This window comes from Chionomys nivalis, chromosome 23 (genome assembly GCF_950005125.1).
Source record: "Chionomys nivalis chromosome 23, mChiNiv1.1, whole genome shotgun sequence".
NCBI lineage: Eukaryota > Metazoa > Chordata > Mammalia > Rodentia > Cricetidae > Chionomys > Chionomys nivalis.
In genome coordinates, this window is record NC_080108.1 from 31,998,785 (window position 1) to 32,023,023 (window position 24,239).

At 35.7% G+C, this 24,239-nt stretch overlaps 1 long non-coding RNA gene across 2 annotated transcripts in view; it reads right to left on the minus strand.

Moving 5' to 3' along the window:
* The window catches only part of LOC130865051 (uncharacterized), a 129,164-nt gene that overhangs the window by 10,757 nt on the left and 94,168 nt on the right, over nucleotides 1-24,239 (minus strand). For both annotated transcript variants that reach the window (XR_009056061.1, XR_009056060.1), the window contains exons 7-9: nucleotides 20,465-20,507; nucleotides 15,567-15,608; nucleotides 12,604-12,644 (exon numbers count right to left, since the gene is read on the minus strand). This is a non-coding gene — a long non-coding RNA (uncharacterized LOC130865051). The remainder of the gene's footprint in view (nucleotides 1-12,603; nucleotides 12,645-15,566; nucleotides 15,609-20,464; nucleotides 20,508-24,239) is intronic.

The following is a 24,239-nucleotide window of genomic DNA, read 5'->3' on the forward strand; positions in this document are numbered from 1 at the left end:
TACAAAGAGGACATTTCATCAATTACCTAGGTTATAAAATAGGTTTACAGAAAATTAGAACACAAAAAGACCAAATTAGGAGAGATGGATTGTGAACTCTTAATGACTTTCAAAGGTTCCTAGGACACATTTACAATCCAATAATTTTTTGAACTATGCCTTAGATAGTAACAAAGACTTAAATAGTCACAGGGAATTAACAAATGAAACTATGAAAGAATTATCTATGATTGAAGAGAAATTACAGGAGGCACATGTGGATCAGGTCGATCTGAATCTTAATGACATTATAGGCATATTTCCCTTCAAAATTTCCCCTACAGGAATTCTAATGCAGAGAAAATGTATTATTTTAGAATGGATCTTTTTACCACATAAACAAAATAAAAATTAAAAATGTATGTGGAAAAGGTTTCTAAATTAATTATACAACGAAAATTGAAATTTTGTCAGTTAGCAGGAATATACTCAGCAGAGATTATAGTTCCCTTTACTAGTGATGGGATTAAAAATTTAGGAAGATAATGAATGCTGGCAAAGAGGTTGTGCAAATTTTTAGGAGCGATTAATAACAACTATTCAAAAAGCAATAGAATTAACCTTATAAAGAGAGCTACTTGGATCCTTCTCAACATTATTTATGATACATCTGTAACTGGAGATTATATATTCTATATTGATGCAAATAAATCAGGAAAGTCAGGTACAAATCAGAAGATTTAAGTAAGGTGAAACAAAGCTCTTATAATTCTATTCAAAAGGTAAAATTAAATGCTATTCTCATGCTACTAAGGGGTTTTAAAGAACTTCTAAATATAGTTACTAATTTGCAATATGCAGAAAGAGTCATTTGGCATATTGAAAGCACTGAATTTATACCAGACAATACAGAATTGACTTCATTTTTCATTCAGGTTCAAGATATAATCAGGAATAAATTTTGTCCCATATAAATAGCACACATCCATAAGGGTCTTCCAGGTCCTTTAGCAAAAGGTAATGAAGAAATTGATTGATTATTATTTGGAAATGTGCTGAAAGCCTCAGAACTTTCTAAAAAGAATCATGTTAAGACCCATTTGCTCCCCAAAACAATTGTTCTTTCCTAAAAATTTAGGAGACCACAGCTAGTCTGTATTTTCTTTTTCTTTTCTCTTTTTTCTTTTCCTTTTAAAGAAATTTTTAATACAATTTTTTCTCATTTTCATAGCTATCTTTACTCCAACTCCTTCCTCTCCTTCCATTCCATCTATTTCCCCATTGCACCCCAAACACTCTTCAGAAACAGGAAAGTTTACCAAGAGGAGTCTACAAAGTCTAACACACCACTTGGAGACAGGACCAAATGCCTCCCCAATTATCTAGGCTGAGCAATAACATGAGGTAAAGGGATATGAAGGAAGGGGGAAAGAAAGTGGGAGAGGAAGGAAAAGGTCTGCCATTTGAAGGAATTTATCACTGACTTCAGAGTCTTAGTGTTATCATCAGTCCAGAAAAGTCACCACTTAATAGAAGAGCATTTCAGTTATCACATAAAAGCAGGAATAGTTAGTCACTTTGGTTTTAAAAGAGAACAGGATTGTACAACAGGATTGTTACTCTTGTTATTAACAGAGATACTAGATGAAGAAAAGCATGAAAAAAAGTCTCCTGAATTTTATAGCACATATAAGATCAACAAATATCAATCATCTACTATGCTACAGTTACTGATTAAAAAAGAGAAACAAGGAAAGAGTGCCAAGAAGTGAGTGACCACTCACTCTCTAGGGCCTTCATACCAAGACAAAACAATGCCCCCACCTGCCTCAGCTTCTCGAGCCAGCCAACAAGCAAGCTTCCTGGAGGTAGGCTGCTCCACCACCCCAGTCTCATTGATAAGACCCTGTAAGCTACATGTCTCACTCTGCCCCCAAACCTCCTATCCCCCATGAATACAGAGGAACTCTAAAACACAGGCTGCAACTTCACAGAGAGGACAAAGAGGTGAGTAACCACAAACCTGGTGGGGTACCCCACTCTGTAGACCTTTTCATATGGTGGAAAACCCCAGACCCTTCCTCAACCAGCCTCAACTTCTCTAGCCCAGATGCAAACAAGCTTCCTGAAGGTAGGCTGCTATAACATACCCATCTCATCAATCAGAGCCTGTAAGCAACAAGTTTCATTCTACCATCAAACATTTCTCTCACCTGTGACCTCAGAGAAACTCAAACACAGGCTTTAACTACACAGAGAGGTACAAGAGGTAGGCTACTCCAACACCCTTACCCCATTGATCATACTCTGTAAGCTATAAGTCCCATTCATTTGCCCCCCCCCAATGTTCCCCTCTGCTAAAACATCAGAGCATTCTAAAACACAGGCTGAAACTACACATAATGTTCAAAGAGGTAAGGGGCTACAACACCCCTACCCCATTGATCAGACACTGTAAGCTATAAGTCCCACTCTACCCCAAACCCTCCTCACCCCCATGACCTCAAAAGAACTCTGAAGCATAGGCTGCAACTACATAGAAAAGACCAAGAGAGGAACTCTGAAACACAGTCTGTGACTTCACAGAATCAACCAAGGTAGGGACCCAAGATAGTAGACAAAGAGAGTGGGCCAAGAGAGACTTTAGTGGCTCCCTGAAACACAGACAGTGTCAGTACAAAGCAGACTAAGAACAGTTCCCAAAAAGACAGCCACTGAAAGGATTGGACCAAGAGGCAAAGACACTGCAAGCATCAATTGAAGGAAGAGGTGGGTAGGCAAAAATTCAAGAATTAACTCAACAATCTAAAAATAAACATGATAACACCAGAACCCAGTGGTCATACAACAGAAAGACTTGCTGATCTTAAGCCCCATGTTGGGCACCAATTTGTTGTAAGAGCTGTTTGTTTGTTTTCCTTCCACCCAGACTCCTGAAATAATATCCCAGAAACTATATTATTTAAATCATTGTTTGTCCCATTATCTATCTCTAGCTTCTTATTGGCTAACTCTTACATCTTAATTTAATCCATCTCTATTATTCTGTGCGTCACCATGAGGTCACGGCCTATCAGCAATGTTTCAGCATGTTTATCTCCTGCAGAGATAAACCTACCCTATCAGGCCAATTCAGTTTCTTTATTGGTATTCACAGCATACAGAGGGGGATCTCATATCAAGACCAGAAGAAGCATAAGAAAACAATTTTAAACATAACTTTATAAGGATAATGGAGACCTTTAAAGAGGAAATGAAAAACTGGAGCAAAAGACAAACAAAAAATTGAAAGAAATTAATAAATCTCTTTAAAAAAACAAATAAAAAACAATCAAAAAAGTGAAGCAAACAGTTCAAACTGTTCAAGACTTAAAGATTGAAATAAAGATAATAAAGAAAACACAAACTGAGGGAATTCTGGATAAGGAAAATCTGGGTAAATGAACAGGGAGTACAGAGAAAAGTGTAACCAACAGAATATGGGAGATAGAAGAAAGAATCTCAGTCACTGAAGATACTATAGAGGAAATAGACTCAAGGTTCAAAGAAAACAATAAATCCAATAAGTTCTTAACACAAAACATCAGGAAATCTGGTACACCATGAAAAGACCAAACCTAAGAATAATAGGGGTAGGAAAGGAAGAAGAACTCAAGCTCAAAGGCACAGAAAATATATTCAACAAAATCATAGAAGAAAACTTTCCCAACCTAAAACAGGATATCCTTATGAAGGTACAAAAAGCTTACAGAACACCAAATAGAATAAAAAAATCCCATGGCCATATAATAATTAAAACACAAAACATACAAAATAAAGAAAGAATATTAAGAGCTGCAAAGGAAAAGGATCAAGTAACATATAAAAGTAAACCTATCAGAATTTCACTCAACTTCTCAATGGAAACCATGAAAGCCAGAAGGTCCTGGATAGATGTACTGCAGACACTAAGAGACCACAGATGCAAGCCCAGACTACTATACCCAGCAAAGCTTTCACTCACTATTGATGGAGAAAACAAGATATTTCATGACAAAAAACAGATTTAAACAATGTGTATTCACAAACCCAGCCTTACAGAAGCTACTAGAAGGAAAACCCCAAACCAAGAAGCTAAGTGTACCCAAAAAACACAGGTGTCTGATAACTCCCCCCCCCCCCCAGCATAACCTAAAGAAGGTAAACACACAAACACTACTACTGAAATATCTGGAAAAAACAACCACTGGTCATTAATATTGCTCAGTATCAATGGACTCAATTTAACTATAAAAAGACACAGGCTAAGAGAATGGATATGAAAACAGTATCCAGTCTTCTGCTGTATGCAAGAAGCATACTTCAATGTCAAAGATAAATACTACCTCAAAGTAAAAGGGTTGGGAAACGGTTTTCCAATCAAATGGACCTAAGAAACAAGCAGGTATAGCTATCCTAATATCTATCAAAATTGATTTCAAACTAAAATCAATCAGAAGAGATGGAGAAGGACACTTTATACTCACAACAGGAAAAATTCATCAAGATGCACTCTCAATCCTGAACATCTATGCCCCAAATACAAGAGCATCCACATATGTAAAAGAAACATTACTAAAACTGAAATCACACATCAAACTCCACTCTTGCCAGTAGACAGGCCAACCAGACAGAAACTTAACAGAGAAATAAGTGATGTAATGAATCAAATTGACTAAAAAGATATCGATAGTACATTCCAACCAAACACAAAAGAATATACCTTCTTCTCAGCAGCACATGGAACCCTCTTTAAAATTGATCACATACTCGATAACAAAGCAAACATCTACAGATACAAAAAAATTAGAGTAATATCCTGTGTCTTCTTAGATCACTAGGAATTAAAGTTAGAATTTAATAACAATACTACTCTCAGAAAACCTAAAAAGGCATGGAAATTGAACAGTCAACTATGAACCACCCCTGGATCAAGGAAGAAATAAAGAAATAAAAGTCTTCTTTGAATTCAAAAAAAATGAAACACACCATATTCAAACCTATGGGACATTATAAAAGCAGAGGAAAGTTCATAGCACTAAGTGCCCACATAAATAAAATGAAGAAAGCTATATTGGTGACTTAACAGCACACCTGAAAGCTCTAGAAAAAAAAGCAGACTCACCAATGTGGAGTAGAAGACAAAAAATCATCACATTGAAGGCTGAAATCAACAAAATATAAAGAAAGAAAACAATACAAAGAATCAATGAACAAAAGAGCTGGTTTTTTTTGAGAAAAGCAACAAGATTGGCAAACCCTTATACAAACTAATCAAAGTGTGGAGAGAGAACATCCAAATTAACAAAATAATAAATGAAAAGGGGGACATAACAACAGATACTGAGAAAATACAGATAGGTATATTTTTAAGTTTTGTCATACTATAAAAACTTGTACTTCATAAAATTAGACAATGTGAAAGAAATGGAAAAAATTTTTAGATAGATACCATATACCAAAATTAAAGCAAGTTCAGGTGAGCAATTTAAATAGACCTATAAGCTGCAAGGAAATAGAAGCTGTCATCAAAAACCTCCCAACCAAAAAAAAGCCCAGGGCCAGATGGTCTTAGTACAGAATTCTACCAGAACTTCCAAGAAGAGCTAATACCTATACTCCTCAAAGTGTTACACATAATAGAAACAGAAGGTTCACTGCCAAACTCTTATTATGAAGCTACAGTTACCCTGATACCAAACTACACAAAGACTCAACCAAGAAAGAGAATTACAGACCAATTTCACTAATGAACATGGATGTAAAAATTCTCAATAAAATACTGGCAAACCAAATCCAAGAACACATAAAAAAATTATCCACCATGATCAAGTCAACTTCATCCCAGAGATGGAGGGCTGGTTTGACATATGAAAATCCATCAATGTAATCCATCATATAAATAAACTGAGATAAAAAACCATATGATCATTTAATTAGAAGCTGAATAAGCATTTTACAAAATTCAACACCCCTTCATTATAAAGGTCTTGGACAAATCAGGGATACAAGGAACATATCTAAGTATCTAAATATTTTAAAAACAATATACAGTAATCTGACAGCTAACATCAAACTAAATGAAGAGAAACTCAAAGTGATTCCACTAAAATCAGGAACTAGACAAGGCTGTACACCCTCTCAGGGAAATGAAAATGAAAATGACTCTGACATACCATTTTACATGATCAGAATGGCTAAGATCAAAATAACAAATGATACCTTATGAGGACAGGATGTAAGGGGAACACTCCTCCATTGCTGGTGGGAATGCAAATTTGTACAACCACTCTAGAGATCAGTATGGCCATTTCTCAAAAAATTAAGAATCAACCTACAACAGGACCTAGTAATACCAATCTTTAGCCTATACCAAATGATACTCAAATCATACTACAATGATGTTTGTTCAACTATGTTTATAGCAGCAGTATTTGTAATACCCAGAACCTGGAAACAACCCAGATGTCCCTCAACCAAAGAAATTATAAAGATAATGTGTTATGTTTCCATAATGGAGTGCTATTCAATGATAAAAAAATAACATTTTGAAATTTGGAAGTAAATCAACACAACTAGAAAAAAAACCTGAGAGAGGCAACCCAACCCAGAAAGGTGAACATTGTATGTACTCACTCTTAAGTGGATACTAGTTGTAAAGCAAAGGATAACAAGACAATATCCATGATCTTAGAGAAGCTAAGTAACAAAGAGAACCCTAAGAGAAACATGTATAATCTACCTTGGAAGAGGAAATCGACAAGATCTCCTAAAAAAATTGGGAATATAGGGGTAGGGGAGGAGGGAGGATAGAAGGGGATTAGTAGGGAAGACGTAGAAGGGGTAGGAGAACTTGAAGAAATGGGATAGTCGAGATGGGTGAATAACAGAGATGGAGAGCAAGGAAAGAGATTTTTTTTTAGTTGAAGGAGCCATAATGGGGGTAGCAAGAACCTTGGCACTAGAAAAAAGTCCCAGAAATTGACAAGAATGACTTCAGCTAAGACCCTAATTAATAGTGAAGAGGGTGCCCAACCTGGCCTTGCCGTGTAGTCAGATTGATGATTATATGAAATATCATCATACCACCTTCATCCAGGAGCTGATGGAGACAGGGCAGAGACCCACGACAGAGCACTGGACTGAGCTCCCAATGTTCAGTTGAAGATGACAGGAATGATTATATGAGCAAAGAGGTCAAGACCATGATGGTGACATCTGCTGAAGCAGCCTGCCAGAGCTTATGGGAGCTCACCAACTCTGGCCGAACAGGAAAGTAACCAGAATAACACCAAGATAATCCCTCTGAATGTGGGTGACAGTTTTATGTCTAGGGCAGACTGTGGGGACACTGACAGTTGCATGAAGATTTGTCCCTGCTGCTTGTACTATTTCTTTGGGACCCATTCTCTTTAGATGGATATATTGCTCAGCCTGGATATAGTGGGGAGGGGTTGGTTTTTGGAGAAATGTGTCTTGCCCTCTCTGGGGAGTGGATGGGTGTCAGATGGGGAGGATGATAATAGGAAGAGAGGAAAGAGTAGGGAACGAAAAAGAAGAGAAACACTTAGAGGATTTCTGTGCTTTGACTTATCCTGGGATCTAGCTTCCCTGAAAAAGAGGAAATCTATAAAAATGCATTAAAATGGCAGGGGTCACTTTCAAATATCTTTAAAAGGGATATATAGGTGACGGATTTCATGAAAATATATCCACCAAAATTTTTTTGTGGTAGATTTCTCCTCCTTCTTTTCCTCCTCCTCTTCTTCCTCCTCCTCCTTCTCCTCCTCATGCTCCTCTTCCTCATTGTCATCCTCCTTCTCCTTTTACCCCAAGATTTTTTTTTTTTTTTTTTTTTTTGGTTTTTCGAGACAGGGTTTCTCTGTGGTTTTGGAGCCTGTCCTGGAACTAGCTCTTGTAGACCAGGCTGGTCTCGAACTCCCAGAGATCCGCCTGCCTCTGCCTCCCGAGTGCTGGGATTAAAGGCGTGCGCCACCACCGCCCGGCTTTACCCCAAGATTTTGTCCTCTGTTCACAACCCAGTATGGACTTTACAGCACACTTCAACTCCAATATTATGTTGATCCTAAAACTTGTATGATAATACCATCATTTTATGGATTTTTCTTTTCTATTACCAGTGAAGAAAACATGGGGCAAGCAAGAAAATAAGTGGTATATGTCACCAATAAGGTCAATTGCATTTTATGTGGTAGGTTTCATGATTTCTGTGTTTGATTCTGGGTGAAATCTCCCTTATTTTTCACAAACTGTTGTATTTATTCTTTAGAATTAACAAAATTTCAGTTTAATGTTCCTTCAGTGGCAAAGGTTTTTATATAAATATTGACTCTTGATAATTAGTTTGAGGTTGGGCATCTAGAGTTATGCCTCATCCTCCATTTTTTACTGATGTTATATAAATGCTTTTCTAAAATCATACAAGGTAAAATACAAGTTTTGAGAGTCTTCCCATCAAAAAAGTACTCAGATGTACTTCTAACATGCAAAGCAGAAAATACCATAGGGAAAACTCAGAGGGAGCCTTTTCAGAATCCACATCCATACAAGCCAGAAAAACCAAGCACTTCATTTCTTTCTTTCTTAGTGTGCTAGGGAGATTTATTCAAGAGTTGTCTCTGTTGTGTTTTTCAGCATGAGAGAACAGGACAAAACAGAGTATAAGAAGGAATTTGGTGCATGAATTTTAAAGGAGAAAAAAGATAGAAAATCATGGGAGGCTTTAAGATTCAACATCTGAGCTTCACCTCTTAACAAAAATTTTGAATTTGGAGGTGGCCTAGAAATACATCACACAATAACCTTCACACAGCTTGGGTCTTTTAAATGAAACATACAAAGACTGGTATTATTTGATTACCTTGTCACTAGCATGAGACAGGAATTTTATTCTATAAGACCTAGAATTACAGAGGACTGAAAAGTGATAAACTTGATTTTACCATGAATGCAAACATAACAATAAGAGAATGAAATCATAGAAATCATATTCCTTGAACTCCTGAAGTTATACGTCTTGAATTTTAGAAATCCCCAGTATTAGTGAAGAGGTATCAGGTCATTAGAATCAGACTTGGTGTTTAACTCTCCTGTCTGAAGAATAATTAGCTCTTCAGGATTCTAAAATGCAACAAAATAGAGATAAATCATAAAAGTGATAGAAATGTCTCCAGAGAACTTTTACTGCCTTACTTGACACTATCCATGATATTTCTGCCAAGTCTTTATGAATCTCAGCTAACATCTAATTCCCTTGATTTGTATCATCATTTGGGTTATGCTTCATCTTTGCACAGTAACAGTATTTTGGAGTGAAGGATGAAATGCAGATGCCCTTCCAAACACAGATACTTTTCTGAGTCTTTGACAATAACATTCATTTCTGAAATGGGTAAGATCTTTGAAATATGTACAATGAGGAACATTTGATCCTCTGAAATGAAGGTATTTATACCAGATAAAAGAAAAGTGGTTGAAAATCTTGAACTTCTTTGATGATTTCTTTTTGAGAATTATGTACCACAATACTTGACTAGGAAAAGGTTCTTCATTTAATTTCCCTTTGAAAAAAATATTGCTGTATGAATACTTTCATTCAATAGATCTATCATTTGCTCTAATGTCTTCCTTTTATCATTTCTCAGTGAAATATGAAATATATTTCTGTTTAATTTTCCATTTGAGTTTATTCAAATATGCCAAAGGTAGTACATTGGTTATTCAATGTTTCACTTAGGAAACTTGGAATGTTTCCTACATTATGTAAGCTCCCTGTACTCCTTCTTGCCTCTTTGTGTTCTGATTTGATTGTTTTTCTGGGTTATGGAGTGTAATGGAATGTTTGATGTAATTAGTAACGGATTTTTTAAGTCACATTATGTGTGGTAATGCTCTCAGTTGGCTAATAAATACAAACAATGTAAAGATACTGAAGCACACACTGTGTATTATATTTCAAACACAGACTATTGTTATAACATTGGGTATAGCCAAAATTTTATAATTTTTTAAAGGAGACATTATGAGCATAAGCTATTGTTGATGAGCAGATCAAATTCTGAAAACTGATTTATCTGGTGCTGGAGCTGTTAGATGACCATCAGGAAGTAAGATATATCACTAAAAATATATAGAACATGATTTATTCTCACAACATGTGGTAATATCTAGCAATCAATGATGTGGGAGTGTCATATATCAATCTGTTGATTTCGTTGGTTAATTAATAAAGAAACTGCTTGGACTGATAGGTTAGAAAATTAGGTAGGCGGAGTAAACAGAACAGAATGCTGGGAGGAAGTGAGGCAGACGGCGTGCTTCTCCTCTCCAGGGCAGATGTGATGAAGCAAGCCGCCAGGTCAGACATGCTGAATCTTTCCTGGTAAGACTGGTGCTACACAGATTACTAAATATGGGATAGGCAAGATATGAGAGTTAGCCAAGAAGAGGCTAGAACTAATGTGCCAAGCAGTGTTTAAAAGAATACAATTTTGTATGTTGTTATTTCGGGGCATAAGCTAGCCAGGCGGCCAGGAGCCAGGTGGCAGGAATGCAGCCCGCAGCTCCTTCTACAAATCCTTACAAACTGGGGAAGGAAACAGAAGAAACACAGTCTTGAAATAGTCTTATTTATGATAGCAGTGAATTCTATAATCTCTTCCTGCATGTTACCAAATGTAGGAATGTGAAATTCACTTGAGAAAGCAAGGGAGATGCTCATTGATGATTTCACTTCTTTTGATTCTTTCTTTCAGGCCTCCATTAAGCAAAAACTTAAGAACAATCTATAACAGTACTTTTCAGAGGGAAAATAAAGATTCAAATATTGGGACTAATTTGAATCCTAAAAAATGACCTTTCCTCAAAATATAGGAGACCAGAGACAGTGTGCACTTTTCTCTGTCATCATTTGAATAGGAAGAGTGCGAGATGTGCTCTGGAAACACCAATGTCCTGAAGAGGGCCATCTGTCTGGACCACAAATTCCTATTTATATGAGTTCATCACTATCCTCAGAGGTTTGCCATCATTGATTCAGACAAGCCCTCTCTTAACACATGAATATTTCCTTTGCCACATGAAACATGGGATAGCTAGTCTCTTTAGCTTTAAAAGGAAAGATCAAGAATGTGCAATTGGGTTGTGGCTCAGGTTCTCAATAGATGTACTGAAACAGAGAGAACATGAAGAAATTGTTTCCTGCATCTTACATCATATATGAGATTCACAATATCAAATCCTCTATTTGTCATAGGTACTAAGAAGAAAGAGAAATACACTAAAGGGTTTTTATGGGTTTACCTTTCGTCCTAAAATCTGATTTCCATGACAAAAATGAAAATGTTCTAAAAATGCATTTTAAATGCTGTGGGTCATCTTTAAATATATTTTTGTAGTCACTGTATGTTTATATTTCATTAGAATCTATTCATCAAGAGCTTTTCTGGTAGATTCCTTCACCCCCTCATCTTTATCCTCCTTCTACTGTTATACCACAAGAATTTGTCCTCTGTTTCACAGACCAGTATGAACTATCCAGTTCATTCTGAAACTGTCAATATTAAGTCAAATTCTGATTTTTGTGTTCCAGTACCATCACTTTTCTAGATGTTTCTCTGCTCTATTAGTGATAGAAACCACAGAGTAAACAACAAAATGCCTCAAAATGTCACTACTAAACTCAGATACCTTCCAGAATGGCTGGTATTGGTTTGTCAATTGAGTCTGGTTAATCTTTATTTGTTATCACATGATGTTATATTTATTCACATAAATTTACAGAGGTTTCAGTTTAGGAATCCCTAAAGTGCCACGTGTTTTTATACAAACAAAAGTGTTTTTTTTTTCCTTTATGTCTGATTATGGGCATCGAGAGTTATTCCACATCCTAATCTCTTGTACAGATGTACAGTAAAATGCTTTACTTAAACTAGGTGTAATAAAAAGAAAGTGTTGAGTAAATTCCGATAAAAAATATTTAAAGGCTACTATAACATGAAATGCAACTGAAGAAGTAGCAGCAATCCAATGGGAGCAATTTTTGAATTCACATCTATAGAACTCGGGTAAGGTAAATACTTAATTTGAGTCTCTCCTCTTGGAACCTACATTCTGGACTAGTCTAAGTTGGCATACACATCACTGTAAGGCATTATCAGACAAGGTAGGCATAGACATTGTATGATGCATGGAGTTTAGAGGAGAATAAGACATAAAATCATGTATTATGATTAAACATTTGAAATTTACCTTTAAACTGAAATTTTGAATGTGGAAGTGGTCTACAAAGTCATCACCATTATATTTACGGGCTTTATTTGAATCAGGAAGCATACAGAGAATTGTAATATTTGCTTAACTTTTTACCAGCTTGAGAATGAAATTCTAGTATATGAGATGAAAATAACAGAAGACCTAAAATTGATAAACTTGATAATTTTATCATCCATCCAAATGTAACTGTCAAGAGGGTGAAATTATAGAAATAATATTCCTTGAAATACTTAGGTCATAGGTCCTGATTTGAAGAAATTTCCAATTTTACTAAAGAATTTCCATGTCACCAGAATCAGGTTCAATACTTACCTCTATTGCCTGAAGAATAAGGAGCCCTCAGGTAGTCAAACCTACAACAAGATAGAAATAATATATATCAGAAATGTAAATGTGTTTCCCTCTTTCATGTGCTATACCCTACAAACATCCTATTACATACAATCTTTCCAACAAACCCTCAGGTTTGCTTTCCTTAGTTTTGGGTTATCTTGGAAGGAATTTTCTCTTCCTAATTGCTTGCTCTAAAGCAGTCAGTGAGAGCACATTTGACATTGCAAGAAGAATGAAAGTTGTCTCTTTGAAAAGAGAGTGGTAGTTTAACTCAAGACAGGAGATGATATGCCATGTATATCTTAGATACATTTGTTCTGATTTCTTTTTCTATTCTAGGGTTTAAGAGCATGTTGAACATTTATTAAGAGGTAGAAGACCTGACCCTATCCATGATATTCATGTCAAGTCTTTATGAATTCTCAGCTAAGTACTTAGTTATCCTAAACTACGTTTATTTGAAGTTTTACATCTCCCATACATAGCACCTGCTTTATGTATGGTGGTTGAAATCCAAGATGTTCCTCTGTATTTAGATGTTTTCCTGCATCTTGGACAATTGCATTCATTTATAAAGAGGATATGTTCTAGAATCATCTTCTGTGAGGGGTATTTGTTTCTATGAAGTGAAGGCATTTTTTACTAGTGAATGATAAGTAAATGTCAATCTTGAATCTCCTTGTTAATTTCTGTTTGAGAATAGAGTACATCAGTGGAAGTCTGGGACAAGGATTTCTATTAAGTTTCCCTTTCAGCAAACATTTATTGGTGAACATCTTTATTTAATGATCTATCATGATTACTCAAGCCTTCCTTTCATCATGTCTCAGTGAAGTATAAACTATTCTTTCATTTTGTTTTAAATTTGATGTGACTGAAATATTCTGAGTGTAGTGTATGCTGCATTGAAAAACATAGAGTGCTTGCTTCTTTATCTACCCTCCATCTATACATGCTTGCTTCTTTTGTTCTTCAGCTGATTGCTTGCCTGACTCATATATGTTTGAAATGTTTGTTGAAAGTAGCTTGTGTTTATGTTCATGACTAACTTTAAGTGTGTGAAAGTTTTCAGAATGCTAGTAAAAACAGATAATGTAATGTAACCTCAACATACCCTTCATGCATCATGCTTCAAGAGAGACATGTCTCTTCGTACTTGGAACACAACTACAAAAAATGTCAAGAAACATTTGTAAGATGTGGTTGATGAGCAGGTCAAATTCTGAAAGCTGGCTTGATATGGTGCCTGAACACTAAAATGATTATTATGATCAAGAGATAATCCAGTTTTTAAGAAGAATGATAAATTCACTGTCAATACATGGAAAATAAATAAATCTACAAAGGAGGACACCAGCTAAGAATTTAAGCAATAATGGAGAGGGTGTGTGAACTGCCCTTCCTCTGTAATCACAGTGATGACTACATTAATTCACATCATAGAAACTTCATCCAGTAAATTGTGGAAGCAGATGCAGAGATCCATAGCTAAGCACTGGGCAAAGCTCCCAGAGTCCAGTCAAACAATAATATGACCAAAAGGTTCAAGAACATGATGTGGAAACCAAAAAAACAGGTGACCCAAGCTAGTGGGAGCTCACTCCAGACTGACAGCTGGAAAACCTGAATAGGAGCAAACTAGATCCTCTAAAAGTGGGTGACAGTTATGAGGCTTAGGCAATTTATGGAGTCACTGGAAATAGAACCAATATTTATCCTTAGTGCATGAAATGTTTTTTTATGGAGCCCATTCTTTATGGAGGGATACCTTGCTCAGCCTTGATAAAGAGGAAGGACATCAGTCCTGCCTCAATGATCCTGCCCCCTCATCTTTCTGCTCATTTTCTTCTGTCTCCTCTTCTCCCTGAAGTATTTTTGTCTGTCTCAGAGCCCAATATGTACTTTCCTGTTAACCCTGCAACTGTCAATTCTATGTTGAATCCTGAAAATTGTGGTCTCATTACCATTTCCTTCCTAGATGTTTTGTTGATCTTCTCTGGATAGAAATAATAGAGAAAGCTCCACAAACATTATACCACCAATAATCTCAAATGCATTTTAGAAAGGCATGTTTTGTGGTTGCTGTGTTTGAGTCTGAATTAGTCTCTCTTTATTATCATACATGCTCTATTTATTCAAATAAGTTTTCAAAGGTTCAAATTTAGGGGTCCCTAAATGGCAAACATTGAATGTAAAAATTTATTCTTTCTTATTTTTCTGCACATGGACATCTAGTGGGAGAGCACACCCTGCTCTTTTGTATAGATATTCAATGAGATGCTTTTGTTAACTCAATTATAGTAAAACTAGAGGTTTTGAGAATTTTCCCATAAAAAAATATGAGGCATTTATAATGTGCAAAATGAATTACAGAGAAGTAAAAATGTAGTGGGTGCCTTTTCACAATCCACATCTTTGGAAGTGGGAAAAGTCAAAGACCTATATTCTGAACTGGTCTCTATTGCCATTTCCATCATTCCACATTTTATTGTGGAAAGAACAAGACAGGGTAGAAAAATAGGAGTGTAGTGGGTTCTTAGAGTTTAAAAGAGAATACGATCAAAATCAGGAGAGGAATTAAGAATGAGTTTCTGAAATTCATCTTTAACAAGAATTTTTTCATTTGAGTTTAATACTAAATTCATCCAGCATAACCTACACACAACTGTGGTGTTTTTATTTAAATCAAGAAGCATACAGGTAATGGTAATATTTGGTTATTTTATCACTAGCCAAAGAAGAGAATCCCACTCTGTGAGACTTAAATAACAGAGGCCTGAAAAGTAGTAAACTTGATATTTTTAGTATAATTCCAAACAACATTGTAAAGAATGACATTATAGAAATCATATTTCTTCAGTTTTTGAGGTCATAGATCCATAAGCCATCCCCAGTCTTTACACAAAAAATATTCAGTCACCAGAAACAAGGTTGATGCTTACTTGTTGTGCTTGTAGAATGAGTAGCCCTCTGGGAATTTAACCCTGCAACAAAACATAAGTGAAACATATCAGGAATGGTAACTTGCCCTGGCAACATTTTCTACCTCATTAGCTGCTGTGGGAGATCCTTCTGTCTTTGTGTTGCTTTTATTGGTTAATGAATAAAGAACTGCTTTGAGCAAGGATAGAATAGAACTAGTTGAAAAAACTAAACTAAGTGCTGGGAGGAAGAAGGGTGGAGTCAGAGAGATACTATGGGGCAGAGTCAGATATGCTGAAATTTTGCCAGTAAGTCATAGCCATGTGACAATACACAGACTAATAGAAATGGATTAAAATAAGATGTAAGGTTTAACCAATAAGAATATAGAGCTAATAGGCCAAGCAGTGGTTTAATTAATACAGTTTCTTTGTGGTTATTTCTGTTCTGGGTGGGCAGGATGAACAAGTGACTCCATGCAACAAATTGGCACTCACATGACCAACTAAATCCATGTAAAACCTGAGAGAGCCTGAAAAGGAATACTAGGCACAAAAATAAAGAGTTTAATACAGATTCTGGCTATTTGCTGGAAGTGTGCAGCAGCTCCTTTAAGAGAGATTTTCCTGACTCAGCAGCAGAAAAATAGTCACACCATTTTGAAATGCAGGATTTCTGGGTTATGCTATCAGCATGACCTCTGGCCCTTTTAGGAGACTGAATATTTGGATGGGGTTTGTGAGCAGACTGCTGCAGCTTGTTTAATGGCAACATAGACCTGCTGTGTGCCTAAAACTGGGGCAATGTGTATGGAGTGCAGAGATAGTGAATGGACTTCCACCATGTTGGACTATGGGGAAGCAAATGGGTAATACTATATATACCATAGTAATAGCATGGCTTAAGTTTAAGAAGTGCTTAGCATTTTAAAAAGTGTTTCTGGACATAAAAGAATTACAGATATGTAATAAAGACAAACCCAGATGGGTCACGATGTTAGATAAATGTATGTAGGCTTGGAATAGAGAAGAAAATGAGTACAGAGAGTTATAATGGGAAGTAAATGGTTTATAAAAAAGAAACAAAGTCTTTAAAGAGACAGAGTAATGAAATTAAAATAAATATTAAAAAGTAATAGAGTAAAAATAAGCCATGTAAAGATGTAGAATACACAGAATCTAGATTATGTATATTATTGTGTTTTCTCTGAATTTTTCAACTGTGAATAAGTGAAATACAGAGAGACATTTCATTGTATAGGCTACTAAGCTAAACCTGTATACATTTTAAAGGTATCTTGATTTCAGAATATGAATCTAAGGATATGTTGCTTTGGAAAAGAGGTTATTCTTTTGTTTTCACAGAAGATGAAAACCGGTGAATTGCTTCCAGACCAATATGCTTTTATGGAACAAGACCCCTGAAAGGTTGCTGTAAACACCCCCACAAAAATACTTCACCCAATAAACAGCAGAAAGCAGCTTGGAGAAACTATGCCCATATTTGCAAATATTGTTTATAAATATTTATTTATATTTAAAAGGGGATATGCTCTATATATTTGCATTGGTATGGATCTTTGTTTTTTGATACAAGTTTTAGGTCAATTTTGTTATATGTATATTTCTGCTCTTTATTAAGGTATTACATTTATACAATTTATTTAAAATGTAATGTAACATACATTAAGAAATATAGGTTAATAGATAATCATCTATAATAGTCAAGATTGTAGTTATGTTACTTATATTTTCTAGAGAGATGGAGATATATTTCAGTTAGTTAGGTATTCTTCAAATCTTTCAAAGACCTTCAGAATATGGCATTTAAAATGTTTTAAGGACTTAGGACTTGTCATGACAGTGAGACACATCTGCTTCTGACAGCGCCAATCTACTTCAAGAGGAAGATGGGCATCAAAGAGGTTTCTTATGGAGTTTGCTAGCCATTTCAGCAAGAAACTGCTCTTGCCTGGACTGCTTGATGGACTGGACATGCAGGACCCATAAAAAGTGACTGTTAAATTTACCTAAAGGTGAGATGGTCCTTCATGGTTCCTGCTACATGAAAGAGTCCACCAGACAGTCTGCAGGACACAAGAAAGTGACTGACAAACTATCAGTATAAGTGGAACTGTCTTTGAAATTTCCTGCTCTGTGGAAAAGTCTGCTGGATACTATGGGCCTGTGGGCTGAGGATTGGATTTCCTAATGGTACAGAAAAACTTTGGGTGACTGTCCAGCCAATGAGGTGTCTCTGTCAATTCTAGAGTTTTTGAAGTTGCTTACAATGCACTTTCTGTTTACTTAGGTAATATTATATCCTTCTGGAGTCTTTGATGGAGTTGAAGAATAGATAGTTATTATAGTTTTTGATAGTTATGATAAAAGATAAAATAAACACAAATATTATAACTATAATTCTTGTTTGATACCTGTTTTGTTATATGTAATTTTACTATGTTAAAGCTAAAACCTTCCTTTTTGTTTAAACAGAAAAGGGAAATGGTGTGCGAGGTCCCTTTGTCTATGTGTTGCTTTTATTGGTTAATGAATAAAGAAATGGCCTTGACCTATTGATAAGGCAGAACTTACGTAGGCAGGGGAAACTGGGAGAAGGAAGGTGGAGAGAGAGATGCCATGGAGCTGCCATCAGAAATAGACTTGCTGAAACTCTGCTGGTAGGGCATGACCTCATGATGATATACAGATTAATAGAAATGGGTTAAACTAAGATGTAAGTGTGAGCCAATAAGAAGCTAGAGCTAATGGGTCAAGCAATGATTTAATTAATACAGTTTCTGTGTGGTTATTTCAGTTATGGATGGACAGGATGAACAAGTGGCTCCATGCAATAATTAGCCACACATTGAAAGTATCTTAGGATCTAAGCAACCAAGCATGTTATGTTTTAAATTTCCTGAGAATCTGTTGATTAATTGGAGTTTGGTAAACTACTACTTCTCTTCCTCAAATTCATCCTTGTTTTAGACTTATTCCTCTGAAGGATTTAGTTCTGTATCTCAAAGCCCAGTATTGACTTTTGAGTTTATCTTTCAACTCTCAATAGTATGTTCAGTTCTAAAACTTGTGCTCCATTTCTGTCTCTGCCCTCAGTGTTTCCCTGCTCAAGTCAGGAGAGAAGCCACAGGGAAAAATATATGACCATATCTAAATATCAATAATCCCATATAAATTTGAGAGGGTTGCACCTTTGTGGTTTGTGTGTTTGTATCTGGATGCCTTTGTCTTCATTATCCTACAATGTTATATTTATTCACCTCCCCCACCGGACTCCATACCAAGGACCACAGTTTTGCTGGGGACTAAGATAGTCCTATCAACCAAAAGTTATTATATCCCAGCCTATAGTTTCAGAAGTAGACTTTGGTTTTATTGGAGCACAAGCTGGCTCTAGGGACTTCAGCTCTGGTCACTCGTCTCAGATTGTTAGCCTTCTCTGATTTAAAAGGTAAGAGCCAGATTGTGTATAAGGCTAGTTGATAAGTTTCTCAACAGAAGTACTGAACCAGAACCAGCATGAATTAATCATCTTCTGCATCATATAGCATATTTGAAATGAGGAACCTATCAAATACTCTATTCTGCCACAGTTACTGATAAAAAAGAAAAACACATTGACAGATTATTCTGAGTTGATTTTCTGTCAAGAATTATGATTTCCTTAACCAAAAGGAAAATATCATTTGAATTCTTAAAAATGTCATGTTTTCTTTCTTTCTAAAGGTACTTTAATAAGTAAGCATCCTGTTTTGTTGATTGCATAAGATCAAATTTAGCAATATATTATTCACAGACTCCTCCTCCACATAATACTCTTCTCTATTCCTAAGCATGGTATTCAATTTCTAGTTCATGCTCCAGTAATTATACTATGTCCAATTCTGAGACATATCAATGCTGTCCATTTACTCCCTCATATTTTTCATGCTCCAGTTTAGTCAAAAATCAGAGATAAAGCTTCATCAGTATTCCTGAACATCACTAATAGTTTCATATAAATTTGAAAGGTACTGGTCTTTAGATTTACATGTCTAGAGAGGTTTCCCTCTCTGTGTGTTATCACCACCAGATAAATTTATGCATCCAAAAGTAAAAGGTTCAGTTTCAGGACTTCTTTAAATTCTATGGCTTATATAAAACACTTATTCTTCCTAATTTATGTGTGGCTGGGTATCTAGTGATATACCACATCCTTCTCTTGTGTATTGTGTAACAGGTGAACTGCATTTTTATCAGAGGTATAGGAAGATTGACACTTTAAGAAATTTTTATTAAATAAATAGATGAATCTTATATCATACAATGTAAGTTACAAATTAGTGAAAACACAGTGGATGCCTTCTGAAAATTTACATCTATAGAATTACGATGGGCCAAATACTTATGAATTATGGTCTGTGCTCTAGAGTGCTATACTCTAGAAAAGTCTCTGCTATCATACTCATGATTTGGATACTCAAACTGATAGGGTAGAAATAGAATTTTGATGCTGGAATTTTATGGGAAAATTAGATGAAAAATTGGCATGAATTAAGTCAGAACTTCTGAAATTCAAAGTTGAAAAGAAAGTCTTATATCTGCCCTAGAGATGAAAGTTGTTATAGCATATAATGTATACCACTGTTTTCAAGTCAACAAGAATAGAGGGATTGGTAAAGTTAGCTTATTGTGTCACTAAGTCTTATCAGTTATTCTCCCCTAGGATTAGTAGAATGCAAAAGACTTGAAAATGGTAAAAATAATATATACAGAGAATATCAAAAAAACAATGATCAAGAGAGTGATATCATGAAAATCATATTAATTGAATTTCTGATATCACAGATTCAGAGTTTCTAAAAATCCCAGTCTTGGAACACAGGGAGCTGGTAAACAGAACAAGAGTCACTGATTACCTCTCATTCCAGAGTAGGAGCAGGCTTCCAGGCTTTTGTCCTGCTACAAAATATAAATATACAAATAAAATACATCAGAAATAAAAATGCATCTTGGAAAAATGAGTTCATTTCCAACTTCATCTGAATTACACATCATAACTTGCAGGTATATGAGCACTTACAAACTTCTTATCAAGTACCGGGGGAGTTCATTTTCATTCATCATATTGTACTTGTTTTAAATGGCCTGTTTGTTTCCTTTCTAATTGCTTCCTCTAAAGCAGTCAGTCAAAGCTCTTTGAACAATCAAAAAAGAGACAGGTTTTGTCTATCAGAAAGAATAGTGAAAGTTATATTTAGAAAAGATTGGTTGATTCATCTTCTGTGAGCCATACTTACTTTTCTTAAAGCATTTTATAAATAGTAAATGAAATACAGGTTCCAATTTTGATTTCTTTGACAAGTTCCTATTGAGAATACTACCCACCACTACTCATCTGGGCCAAAATACTCTATTTTTTGTTGCATCATACTTTGCTTGGCATATGTGTTCTTTCTGTGCATCCTATTAGGAGTCTTTTTTAAAAAAATATTTATTTATTATGTATACAATATTCTGTCTGTGTGTATGTCTGCAGGCCAGAAGATGGCACCAGACCTCATTAGAGATGGTTGTGAGCCACCATGTGGTTGCTGGGAATTGAACTCAGGACCTTTGGAAGAGTAGGCAATGCTCTTAACCTCTGAGCCATCTCTCCAGCCGCCTATTAGGAGTCTTAAAGCATTATTTTTTCATTTTCACAGGAGAACATGGTAAATAGTTTGGTTTCAATTGACCTTTAATGTTCCTGTGATACTCTATAAAGGGAATACACCTGGTTCTGGAATTTTCTGTGTTCAGAAACATTATGTGTCTGTTTTATTAGCTATGTTCCTTGTGCATCTACTTACTTCATTTTTTCTTCCACAATTCACTTCCCTATATTGTGTGTCAGGTTAATGAGGCTGTGAGTGTAGTATTTTGTTTGTACTTGGAATCAGGAATGGTTTATTTAATGTATTAAGCTTGCAAATGATAATACACAATGTAATAAACATAATACTCTCACTTTAAGCATAACAGTTTATTAGAAATAGCTTTAACAAGTCTAAATTTAAAAAAAAAACTTGAAAAATAAAATATGGTACTAAGAAGTGATTGCTAAGTTGAGCAAATCCTGAAACTCTCTTGATATGATTTCAAAAATAATAAAAAGGCAATTAACATCTTGGGAAAATTTTTTTTTCCTGAAATGAGACAAATTCACTGTCAATAGATACAGACCAAATGCAACTAAGAACATAATCAATATACTAAAATTTATGAAACATAATCAATGAATAAAAGGAAATACAGAGTTCTCAAAAATATTCAGTAATCAAAGAAGTGAATCCCCCAATCAATTCTTTTTAGTTTACCTAAGAAAGAATTCAGTATTAGTGATTTTTTTCCACTGAAGGCACTTATTTTGATCCTATCCTGCTGCACTGTGTGATTAATTACAGTGTTGTTTGGATTAAGAGCAATGAAACAATATTAGGGCACATTTGGTGCACTGTAAAGATACCTATTTCATCAATATGTAGGACCATTTTTTATTAGATTAAAAAAAAATAATACAAATCCAAGACAGTGAACTCCACTGGAACAGGTACAAGGGAGTAATTACTGAGCAAGTGAGCCTGAACCAGAGACCACTGAGGGTCTGCATGTGAATCTGGGACCTTCAAGGGAATAGACCTAAACCAGGACCCCTATGAGTTTGGGCATGAGTCTAGGACCTCCCAGGAACTAGGCCTGAGCCAAAACCTCTGCCAGTCTGGGTGTGAATCTGGGACCTCCCAGGGAATAGGCAGGAACCAAAGATCTCTGTAGGGCTAGGCATGAATCTGGGACTTCAGAGGGAGTAGGCCTAAACCAGGAACTCTATGGGTCCTGGAGTTGGTCTGGGACATCAAAGGGAATAGTCAGGAACCTGATACCTCTGCAAGTCCAAGAATGAATCTGGGACCTCTGAGGGAGTATGCTTGAGCCAGGCCCTCTGTGGTTCCAGGTACAACTGAGCCTGGAAACTCTGTGGCAGTAGTCCGACCTGAGCCAAAGACCTTTTTGCAGGACCAACTCCAAGCCAGGGACCTATGCAGGAGTGGATCCAGACCAGGATTTACAGAAACAGGTCAAAGCCAGTGACCTAGGCTAAACTAGGCCTGAGACAGCAAACTCCAAAGGAGCAGAGCAAAGCCCTGAGAAGTGCTGAGATATCTCCAGAAACATGGAGTAACCAATGGGGTAACTAGAAATGTGGCACTGACTGTACCACAAGGAAAAACGATCTGAGCTTTGGATTCACTGGTACCTAAAAGATTAATCAACGGAATCTCAGAAAGCCCCAATCAAAAAATTGAAAGACATCAACAAACCTATTAAAGAAAACCAAGAAAAGGCAATCAAATATATGAAAGAAACTAGTCAAGACTTGAAAATTAAAATAGAAACAATAAAGGAAACACAAACCGAGGGAATTATACAAACAGAAATTATGAGAAAACAATCAGGAACCATAAACGCAAGCAGGAACAGCAGAATACAAGAGATAAAAAAGAAAATCTCAAGTGCTGAAGATATGATAGAGGAAATAGACTCATCAGTTAAAAAAAACATTAAATCTAATAAAAACTTGACCCAAAATATTCAGGAAATATGGGACACCATAAAAAAGCCCAACCTACAAATAATAGGTATAGAAAAAGGAGAAGTTCAACTCAAAAGCACAGAAAATATATTTAACAAAATCATAGAAGAAAACTTTCCCAAACTAAAGAAAAATATGCCTATGAAGATACAAGAAGCTTACAGAACACCAAATAGACTGAATCCAAAAAGAAAGGACCCTTCACCACATAATAATCAAAACACTAAACATACAGAGTAAAGAAAGAATGATTAAGAGCTGCAAAGGAAAAAGGCCAAGTAACATATAAAGGTAGACCTATCAGAATTACACCTGACTTCTCATTGAAGACAATGAAAGCCAGAAGTTCATGGTCAAGCATTATGTAGACATTAAGAGACCACAATGCAAGCCCAGACTACTATACCCAGCAAAACTTTCAATCACCAAAGGAAAACAAAACAAGATATTTCATGAAAAAAATTAGATTTCACCAATACCTTGCCACAAACCCAGGCCTACACAAAATACTAGAAGGAAAACTTCAACCCAAGGAAGTTGGCTACACCAACAGAAACATAGACAATTGATGGTCTCATAGCAGGAAATTTCAAAAGGTAACAACACAAAAATTAACATTAGAAACAATGGCAACTAAATTAACAGGAGATAGCAATCACTTGCCATTATTATCTCTTAATATAAATGGATTCAACTGATCTATAAAAAGGCACAGGCTAAGAGATTCAATACGAAAACAGAATCCATCCATCTTCTGCATACAGGAAACACATCTCAACCTCAAAAACAGACATTGTTTCAGAGTAAGGGGTTGGGAAAAATATTCCAATCAAATGGACCTATGAAATACATGGGTGTAGCTATCCTAATATCTAAAAAATAGACTTCAGGCTAAAATCAATCAAAAGAGACAAAGAAGGTCATTACATATTAGTCACAGGAAAAATCCATCAAGAGGAAATCTCAGTACTGAACATCTCTACCCCAAATACAAAGGCACCCTCATATATAAAAGAAACACTTCTAAAGCTTAAATCATATATTAAACTCCACACAATAGC